Below are 11109 nucleotides of genomic sequence, written 5' to 3' on the forward strand. Positions count from 1 at the left end.
TCTGTCAATCCACCACATAAACAAACTGAAAAAGAAAAATCACATGATCACCTCATTAGATGCTAGAAAAACCCTTTGGCAAAATCCAAATCCCCCTCTCATGATAGAGATATTGGAGAGATCAGTGATAACAGGAACATACCTAAACATAATAAAAGCAATATACAGCAAATCAACAGCCAATATCAAACTAAATGGAGGGAATCTCAATGTAATTCCTCTAAAATCAGAAACACAAGACAAGACTGTCCAATCATTCCATATCTCTTCAATATTGTACTTGAAGTTCTAGCTAGAACAATAAGAAAACAAAAGTAGATCAAGGGAACACAAATTGGAAAAGAAGTCAAACGTTCACTATTTGCAGATGATATGATACTTTACATAAATGACCAGAAAATTCTACCAGGGAACCCCTAGAGGTGATAAATATCTTCAGTAAAGTGGCAGGATACAAGATTAACTCAAATAAAAATCAGTAGCCCTACTATATACAGTTGATAAATGGACTGAGAAAGAAAAAAGACAAATATCACCCTTTACAATTGCCACAAACAACACAAAATACCTTGGGAAAATGTTAACCAAACAAGTGAAAGACCTGTATAACAACAACTTTGAATCTTTAAAGAAAGAAATTAAGAAAGATACCAGAAAATGGACAGATCTCCCATGCTCTTGGATAGGTAGGATCAACATAGTCTTGCCAAAAGCAATCTACAGATTCAATGCAATCCCCATTAAAATCCCAGCACAATTCTTCACAGATCTTGAAAGAACAATACTCAACAATATATGGAAAAACAAAAGACCCAGGATAACCAAAACAACCCTGTACAATAGAGGAACTTCAGGTGGCATCACCATTCCTGACATTAATCTCTATTATAGAGCTATAATCCTGAAAACAGCTTGGTATTGGCACAAAACATAGACAGGTAGACCAATGGAATAATAATGAAAACCCTGATATGGACCTACACACCTACCAACACCTGATTTTTGACAAAGAAGCTAAAATTATACAATGGAAAAAAGAAAGCATCTTCAACAAATAGTGCTGGCATAATGCTGGTGTGTAGAACACTGCTGACAGAATCATATCTATCTTCATGCACAAAACTTATTTCCAAACAGATCAAAGACCTCAACAAAAATCCAGCCACACTGAACCTCTTAGAAGAGAAAGTAGGAGGTACCCTCCAACATATTCATACAGGAGACTGCTTGCTGAACATTACACCAGTAGCATAGACACTGAGATCAACAATTAATAAGTGGGATCTACTGAAACTGAGAAGCTTCTATAGGACAAAGGACACAGTGAATGAGACAAAATAGCAACCCACGTAATGGGAAAAGATATTGACTATCCCCACATCTGACAGAGGGCTGATTTCCAAAATATAAAAATAACTCAAGAAGCTAATAACCAAAATATCCAATAATCCATTTAAATAGTGATGTTCACAACTAAATAGAGAATTCTTAACTGAGGAATCTAAAATGACTGAAAGACAGTTAAGAAAGTCCTCAACACCTTTAGCCATCAGGGAAATGCAAATCAAAACAACTCTGAGATACAATCTTGCTCCTGTCAGAATGGTTAAAATAAAAAACACCAATGCAAGTTTTTGCTGGGGAGGATGTGGAGAAAGGGGAACACTATTCCACTGCTAGTGTGAGTGCCAACTAGTATAGCCACTTTGGAAATCAGTATGGCACTTGGGCTGGAAAATGGGAACCAGTTTACTACGAGATTCAGCAATTCCATTCTTAGGCATATATCCAAAAAATGCACATTCATACAACAAGGACATCTGATCAACTATGTTCATAGCAGCATTATTTGTAATAGCCAGAACATGAAATCAAACTAGATACATGTCAAATGAGGACTGGATAAAGAAAATGTGGTACATTTACCCAATGGAGGACTTCTCAGCGGAATAAAAACAATGGAATCTTGAAATTTTCAGGCAAATGGATGACACTAGAAAAACCATCCTGAGTGAGGTAACCCAGGCATAAAAGGACAAGCATGGTATGTACTCACTCTTATTGACTTTAGAAATAGAGCAAAGAATTAATCCATACCGCTAGAAAATCTAAGAAACAAGGAGAACCCTAAGAGAGACATATATGATCCCCCTTAGAAGGGGAATGGGACAAGATCTCCTTAGCTATTAGTGATCATGGAGGAAGGGTAGAGGGTGTTAGGAGAAAGAGAAGGGGAGAAGAGAGTGTGAGAGGAAGACATGCGGGAGAAGGAAGATTGAGTCAGGGGAAGAAGAAAGGAGATGCCATAATAGAGGGAGCCATTATAGGTTTAAAGAGAAATCTGCCACTAGGGAAATGTCCAGAGATCTACAAAGATGACCCCAACTAGCAATCTAAACAACAGTGGAGAGGCTACCTTAAATGCCCTTCCCCGATAATGAGATTAATGACTTCCTTATATGCCATCCTAGAACCTTCATCCAGTAGCTGATTGAAGCAGAAACAGACACCCACAGCTAAACACTGAGATGAACTCCTGGAATCCAGTTGTAGACAAGGAGGAGTGATGAGCAAAGTGGTCAAGACCAGGTTGTAGAAACCCACAGAAAGAGATGACTTGAACAAGGGGGAGCTCATGGACCCTAGACTCATACCTGGGAAATCAGCATAGTGAAAGTTTCAGGCACTGCACTGGCCTGCCCTGTTACCTGACAGAATGAACTAAGAAAGTTCACTGGCCAGCCCAGAGTTCCATGAGAACCAGTCTGTACACAGGTGCAAAGGACCCCTTTAAAAGACAGACCCCTGCCCACGTATGCTCTCTTATCTCACTCTTCTTACCCCTCTTCTCTCTTGCACTCTCTCCCTCTATCTCTCCCTCCCTCTCTCTCTCTCTCTCCCTCCCTCTCTCTCTCTCTCTCCCTCCCTCCCTCCCTCCCTCCCTCCCTCTCTCTCTCTCTCTCTCTCTCTCTCTCTCTCTCTCTCTCTCTCTCTCTCTCTCTCTCTCTTCATCCCCTTCTAATTTCTAATCTGTAGCAAGATAACTACACATAGGACTATTCCAGACCCTCTGAATGTGGATGTCTGTTTGCGGGTCTGGGCAATTTATAGGGACTTTGATAATGGATCAGTATTTATCCCTAGCATATGAATGGACTTTGGGAGCCCATTCCACATAGAGAGATACTCCCACAGCCTAGACACAATGGTAAGGGACTAGGCCCTGCTCCAAATGATGTTACAGTCTTTAAGGATCCCCCATGGAAGGCCTCACCCTCCTTGGGAAGGAGAGGGGAGATAGGGTAGGGAGTTGTTGGGGGGCAGGGGAGGAGAGGAAACTGGAATTGACATGTAAAACAAGCTTGTTTCTAATTTAAATAAGAAAATTTAAAAACATTATAACATATTTTCATGATGCTAAAACAGTTAACAGTTGTAAAAATGGTAAAGTCCCTCAGTATAGGTTTGAAATGGTGGTGAATTTCATAATGAAGTACGTATATCCATGTATTTGCTTCCTCAGAAATCGTCTGCCATGATGGTCTGAGATTTAGGTGTTAGACCTTATGATACAATGATCCTTGTCCAATTAGATATTGCATTCTAGTCCTTAAAGTTGTTACCTGTGGAAAATTGTGAGTCTCTTAACTGCTCACAGCCAAGGGCACCAGCAAGTTTTTCCACTCAATAACAATCAGTGAACTGGTTGATGACTCAGATTTTCTTCCCATCTCAAGTTTCTTTTATTTAAAGCAAGTCTAGGTGACTGGAGTTGTGAGCTCAGATTGTGTTTCTTTGTTACTGGAAATCCCCACTCCAGAGCCCTCAGAACAAACCATTCAACTTCTCTACTAAGGGAGCACACTTCACAGAAAAGCATGACTTCATTTTGGCATGATTCGTCTGCAAATCAGGTCAGTGGTTTAGATGTGAATGCCTGGATTGTTCGTGGGCACTGGATCAAATTAGACTTCCATTTATTTTAGGAAATTCATTATACCAATTATGATAGCCACAAAGGGATGTCTCATGATCGGGAAGTGAGAACTATAAGGACAGCGATGGCCATTGTTCAGTGTTACATGAACATTCTTGTTTGGTTTGCTCATTAAAACTTGATTTTTTTTTTACAAAAAGTACTAATATAGTGTAGATTGAGGATAAAAATCAAAGCCGCATTTAAACCGAAACATAATCACTGAATCATAACATACTGATAGTTTAGAATTAGATATAAAATGAAAACAACTCAGAATGTGTAAATTAAAGTGAAAATACTGTCATGCAGTCATGTTCCTGTTTGCAAAGATGCACCCACTGTCTTTCAGAAATTTCAAAAAGGGATTAAGAATTTGGCCTTAACATGCCTGTTTAAAAAATTCAAACACTGTGTATCTGAGTTTGAGGGAAAAGACATCAAACTTAGATTCTGATACTTTTGTGTCTGACTCTATTTCTTTTGTACTTTGGCTAACTCCTCTGGGTTCTGGGAAGGTTTACTCATAGATAAATATGGAAAGTATCCACCAGTGTACTGATTCTATGCATACATTCTTTGTAAATATTTTTGTGCGTCATTGTAGCCAAGAAAAGATCACAAATAACATACATTAGTTATCATTTTCATCACAAATACTTCATTAATTGTAAAATCTATGTTGAAATTATCTTATTAAAATCTATAGAACTTTTAATAATATTTGTAATATAGGAACCTTTTAAATATGTTAATACTATTTAAGGAAAAAATCCCCATTTTATGAAATTAAATAAAATTAGAGTGTTTTTGAAGACAATGACATTGCCAATCACCAAATTGTCAGCTCATAGACAAACACTGTGTTTCTCTTGTGGCTGAGATTGACTGGTAAGCTTCCTCTTCTGTAGTTGTATTTAGAAGGAAGTCAATTGTAATAGTCACTGAGATTTTCAAGACCTTTACTTGTGACAAATAACCCATGGTTTCCATTCATTGCACCTTTGAATGGTCCTGGGGAAATAGAAATTTGTTTTAAAATATGTATTAACTATCTCAGACCATAACCAGAAAGCACATTTGCAGGCAGATTTTCAACTGGAGCAACTTTTTAAAATTGAAACTAGATTTTTTCTCTCATACAATATATCTCAACCATAGTTTTCCATCCCTTAACTCCCCCCAGTACTCACCAGACACCCATTTTCCCATGATCCACTCTTCTTTTAATATTCCTTCAGAAAAGAACAGGCTTCCAATAGACAACTAAATACAACAAAACAAGATACAATAAGACAAGATAAGAGCCCTAATACTAAGGCTGGACAAGGTAACAACAGGAGGAAAAGAGCCCAAGAGCAGTCCAAATTTTCTAAGAATGTACTGAGAGCCTAGTTACCCTCCAAGGAAGTCTTTCTTTCAAATAGGAACTGAAGAATAGCTTTATACAAAGTGTATCTATGTTGTACCTCTGCCTTTTCCTCCATTCAGCAAAGGGAGGCGCAGTGTGAAATACAAAGTGGTTATAATATATACATATACACACATACAATAGGATGTCATGCAGTGATGGGCATTTTCTGTTAGTCACTGTGATTATAAAGTGTATATTCCAGAGAAGAAATAAGGAAATCTTAAGATAGTCAGAATATAAAATAATCCAAAATGAAGTCGTATTTGCTTAGAGTAAAAAGCCACAGAAAGAAAGAAATGTGTTCACAAATGTCAGCTTGGTGATGTTGTGACTAAGACAGGAAAAGACTTCTTCAGTACAGGCCTGGCATGCTCAGCAGTGAATTATCAAGAAGTACATAAGGAGAAGGCACAGTAAGTTCATGTCAGGGTACAATTGTGACATCATGTATTGTAATCTAGGATTTGATGATGAGAAAGACTTGAAAATTTCTTACAATTTAAGGAAATCTGTTAGGTCTATAAAAGTCTAGGTAATGAACATTTTAGATTTTCTGAGTCATAGTGTGTTTATCACTTCTAACACAACAGATACTTTAAAAATGAAATGTTAGTGGTTAGGACAGCTGATAATTTCAATGTGGCAAGTTCTAGAATCACCTAGGAGGCAAATCTCTGGGCATGCCTCTGGAGGATTATCATGATTAGGTAAATTCAAGTGAGAATGTCTAACTTTATGGGTAGCATCATTCTTTAGGCTGAGGTTCTGAAATTCCTAAAAAGAAAAGAGTGAGCTTAGCAATAGCAGTCATTTCTCTCTAATTCCTGATTATAAATACAATGGGACCAGCTGCCTCCCATTTTGTCACCGTGCTGTGCCCATAAGAGACTGTATACCCACAAACTGCAAGCCAGAACACATAACAAGTTACCTTTAAAATGCATTTCATCACAGCAACGGGACAGATAACTATCACAGTGGTATTGTCACCATACTTTATTTATTAATGCCAGGGTGTACCAAATTTCGCCAATGAACCACAACTTTTATGTTTTTGATTAGACAACATATTCATATGATAATGTAGATGAATACAAGCTAGGCTAATATGGCCAACACTATTACACACTAGATTTTAGATCTAGTGAAAGGAAAACTAAGGATTATTGAGATCCGCATGCTTTTCCTTCTGAGGCCTAATCATTTCTCCCTTTTCTCCAGAGTCTTCCTCACCCCAATCTTGCTATTAGGGAATCTTTGAGATGAACAATAAACACGGACTGTGATCTGGTATGGCAGTGTCTAATATATTCTCACTTTAACTATTCTCAATTGAACACTTACTCAATTACTTCTACATTTCCTATACAAGTAGCCGGAAACTGACACCACCCTATATATTCAAGGGTAGACTTTAACAAGCTATCTACTAACAGAGTTGTGACATGATTAAAGGGTATAAGAATAATGGCAGAAGGATCGAGAAGGATTTAGCACTCATAAATAAGAAATAGCTAGGGTGTGTAGTTATGGTAGTTGGATAAAAGTGAAAATTAAATCAATGCTGGTCTTGCTTGATAAGGGAAAACTTGTCATAGAAATGTTGTATTGGTATTTTGTCTCAGTGTCTATCAGAGGACACACACTGAATAACATGCCCTCTACTGACTGAATGAGTTATCAGCCACATTTGTCTAATTTTTCTTTCTTCGTGAGAAATTATCAATTAAAGGTAGCTTCTCGGTTAGGGAAGGAGGCTGTGCCTGCCTCCCCTCTCGGTGCTGAGACCCCTATGTGGCTCAGAAATCTTTAGGTCCTGCGCATGCTGCCACAGTATCTGCCAATCCATATACACATCAGTCCTGTTGCGTTAGAAGGCATTTGTGTTCTTGACATCCTCATTGACTCATACATCTTTCCATCTCCTCTTCTGCAGGGTTCCCTGAGTGGGATGTCTACATCAAATCCCTCTTCTCAGGAATAAGTTCACCGCGTTTTTATGTGACTCAAAACTACAGCAATTGGCTGGGAGAAGAAACTTTTTAAAGTTTTCCTTCTATGTTTCTAGCCTCTTCCATTCTAGCAGGAGACTGTCTTATGTTACTTCAAGCAAACAGGTTATGCTTTTAAGGTGAAAGAGGTGTGATGATGTTCTTGAAACCACTGTAGACCATAAATACATATCACCTAAAAGCATGTGGCATGATAAAATGTTCCAATAACTTTTTTTTTAAATTTTATTTTCCAGTTTAAATTTAGATAAGAATCAAGGTTGCTTCACAAGTCAGTTCCAGGTCCCTCTCCCATTCCCTCCCTTCCTCCCGTGCCCTCCCCTCCCCCCCCTTATCCTCTCATTTCTCCAGGGAGGGTGAGGCCCTCCATGGGGGTGTCCATAGTGTGTCATTTCATATAGGGCAGGGCCTAGACCCTTTCCCAAGAGTTCTGGGTGAGAGTGCACCTCACATTGTTCTATTGGAGTCCAAAGTCCGTGTGTATACTTGGGATGGGTACTGATCTGCTGCCCAAGGCTCAATAGATTCCCTAGGCCTCTTCACTGACACCCAGATTCAGGGGGTCTTGATCAGTCCCATGCTGGCTTCCCAGGCTAATGCCTGGGATTCAAGAGTTAACCCTTGTCAGGTCAGCTGTTTCTGGGGGTTAAACCAGCCCAGTCTTAATCCCTTTGATCATCAGTCCTCCCTCTCTGTTACTGGCTTTCTTGAGTTCAGCTCAGTACTTAACCAAGGGAGTCTGCCTCTTCTTCGATCAGCCACTAAATAAAGTTTCTGTTTCCCAGACTCTCTGGCCATAGGATTGTAGGCTGGCACTCCCCAGATCTATGTCTAAAATCCATATATGAGAGAGTACATGCCATGTTTCTCTTTTGTGACTGGGTTACCTCACTCAGGATGGTTTCTTCTAGTGTCATCCATTTGCCTGCGAATCTCATGATTCCATTATTTTTTTCTGCTGAATAGTACTCCATTGTGTAGATGTACCACATTTTCTCTATCCACTCTTCGGGTGAGGGACATCTAGGTTGCTTCCACGTTCTGGCAATTACAAATAATGCTGCTATGAACATAGTGGAACAGACCTCTTTGTTGTATGAATGGGCATCTTTTGGATATATGCCTAAGAGTGGAGTTGCTGGGTCTTGTGGTAGGTTTATTCCCATTTTTCTGAGGAATCTCCACACTGATTTCCAAAGTGGCTGAACCAGTTGGCACTCCCACCAGCAATGGAGGAATGTCCCCCTTTCACCACATCCTCTCCAGCATAAATTGTCATTGGTGTTTTTGATTTTAGCCATTCTGACAGGGGTGAGATGGTATCTGAGAGTTGTTTTGATTTGCATTTCCCGGATGGCTAAGGATGTTGAGCACTTTCTCAAGTGCCTCTCAGCCATTTTAGACTCCTCTATTGAAAACTCTCTATTTAGTTCTGCAGCCCACTTTTTAATAGGGTCCTTTGGTGTTTTGGAGACTTGCTTCTTGAGTTCTTTGTAAATTTTGGAGATCAACCCTCTGTCAGATGTGGGGTTAGTGAATATTTTTTCCCATTCTGTGGGCTGCCTTGTTGTCTTGCTGACTGTGTCCTTTGCCTTACAGAAGCTTCTCAGTTTCAGTAGGTCCCATTTATTAATTGTTGATCTTACTGCCTGTGCTACTGGTGTTATGTTCAGGAAGCTGTCTCCTGTACCAATTCGTTCAAGGGTACCACCCACTTTCTCTTCTAAGAGGTTCAGTGTGGCTGGATTTATGTTGAGGTCTTTGATCCATTTGGACTTAAGTTTTGTGCATGGCGATAGACATGGATCAATCTGCATTCTTCTACATGCCAGTCTGCAATTATGCCAGCACCATTTGTTGAAGATGCTTTCTTTATTCCATTGTATATTTTTAGCTTCTTTGTCAAAGATCAGATGTTCGTACGTGTGTGGGTTAATACCCGGGTTTTCAATTCGATTCCATTGGTCTACCTGTCTATTTTTGTGCCAATACCAAGCTGTTTTCAGGACTATAGCTCTATAATAGAGCTTGAGGTCAGGGATGGTGATGCCTCCGGACGTTGCCTTGTTGAACAGGGTTGTTTTGGCTATCCTGGGTCTTTTGTTTTTCCATACAAAATTGATTATTGTTCTTTCAAGGTCTGTGAAGAACTGTGCTGGGATTTTAATGGGGATTGCATTGAATCTGTAGATTGCTTTTGGCAGGATTGCCATTTTTACTACATTGATCCTACCTATCCAAGAGCATGGGAGATCTTTCCATTTTCTGAGGGCTTCTTTAATTTCTTTCTTTAAAGATTCAAAGTTCTTACGATACAGGTCTTTCACTTGTTTGGTTAGCGTTACCCCAAGGTATTTTATGTTGTTTGTGGCAATTGTAAAGGGTGATGTTTCTCTGATTTCTCTTTCAGCCCTTTTATCATCTGTATATAGTAGGGCTACTGATTTTCTTGAGTTGATCTTGTAGCCTGCCACTTTGCTGAAGGTGTTAATCAGCTGTAAGAGTTCCCTGGTAGAGTTCTTTGGGTCATTGATGTAAACTATCATATCGTCTGCAAACAGTGAAAGTTTGACCTCTTCCTTCCCAATTTGTATCCCCTTGATCCCCCTTTGTTGTCGTATGGCAATAGCTAGAACTTCAAGTACCATGTTGAAAAGGTATGGAGAGAGTGGACAGCCTTGTTTTGTTCCTGATTTTAGAGGAATTGCATTGAGTTTCTGTCCATTTAGTTTGATGTTGGCTGTTGGTTTACTGTATATAGCTTTTATTATGTTTAAGTATGTCCCTGTTATCCCAGATCTCTCCAAGACCTTTATCATGAAGGGGTGTTGGATTTTGTCAAAGGCTTTTTCAGCATCTAGTGAGATGATCATGTGATTTTTGTTTTTCAGCTTGTTTATATGGTGGATTACGTTGATGGATTTTCGTATGTTGAACCATCCCTGCATCCCTGGGATGAAACCTACTTGATCGTGGTGAATGATTGTTTTGATGTGTTCTTGGATCCGATTTGCCAGTATTTTATTGAGTAGTTTTGCATCAATGTTCATGAGGGATATTGGTCTGAAGTTCTCTTTCTTAGTTGTATCTTTGTGTGGCTTGGGGATCAAGGTTATTGAAGCCTCATAGAAAGAGTTTGGCAAAGACCCTTCTGCTTCTATTGTGTGGAACACTTTGAGAAGAATTGGTATAAGCTGTTCTTTGAATTTCTGGTAGAATTCTGCACTGAGGCCATCTGGACCTGGGCTTTTTTTGGTTGGGAGACTTTTGATGACAGCTTCTATTTCCATAGGGGTTATAGGTCTATTTAAATTGCTTATCTGTTCTTGATTTAGTTTTGGCAATTGATAGCTGTCCAGGAAGTCATCCATTTCCTTTAAATTTTCGAATTTTGTGGAGTACAGGTTTTCAAAGTATGACCTAATGATTCTCTGGATTTCCTCAGAGTCTGTTGTTATGTCCCCCTTTTCATTTCTAATTTTGTTAATTTGCGTGTTCACTCTCTGCTGTTTGGTAAGTTTGGACAAAGGTTTGTCTATCTTGTTGATTTTCTCAAAGAACCAACTCTTCGTTGCGTTGATTCTTTGTATTGTTTTCCTGGTTTCTACTTTATTGATTTCAGCCCTCAATTTGATTATTTCCTGGCGTCTACTCCTCCTGGGGAGTGTGCTTCTTTGTGTTCTAGAGCTTTCAGCTGTGATGTTAAT

General features: G+C 39.2%; 1 long non-coding RNA gene across 1 annotated transcript; it reads left to right on the plus strand.

Moving 5' to 3' along the window:
• Window positions 1-3809: 3809 nt before the first annotated feature.
• On the plus strand, window positions 3810-7601 carry LOC121141813. Its single transcript, XR_005878746.1, has 2 exons — window positions 3810-3914; window positions 7327-7601. It is a non-coding gene; the product is annotated as an uncharacterized LOC121141813 (long non-coding RNA).
• Window positions 7602-11109: the final 3508 nt, after the last annotated feature.

The sequence above is a fragment of the Mesocricetus auratus genome, unplaced genomic scaffold (assembly GCF_017639785.1).
Source record: "Mesocricetus auratus isolate SY011 unplaced genomic scaffold, BCM_Maur_2.0 Super-Scaffold_100008, whole genome shotgun sequence".
Taxonomy (NCBI): Eukaryota; Metazoa; Chordata; class Mammalia; order Rodentia; family Cricetidae; genus Mesocricetus; species Mesocricetus auratus.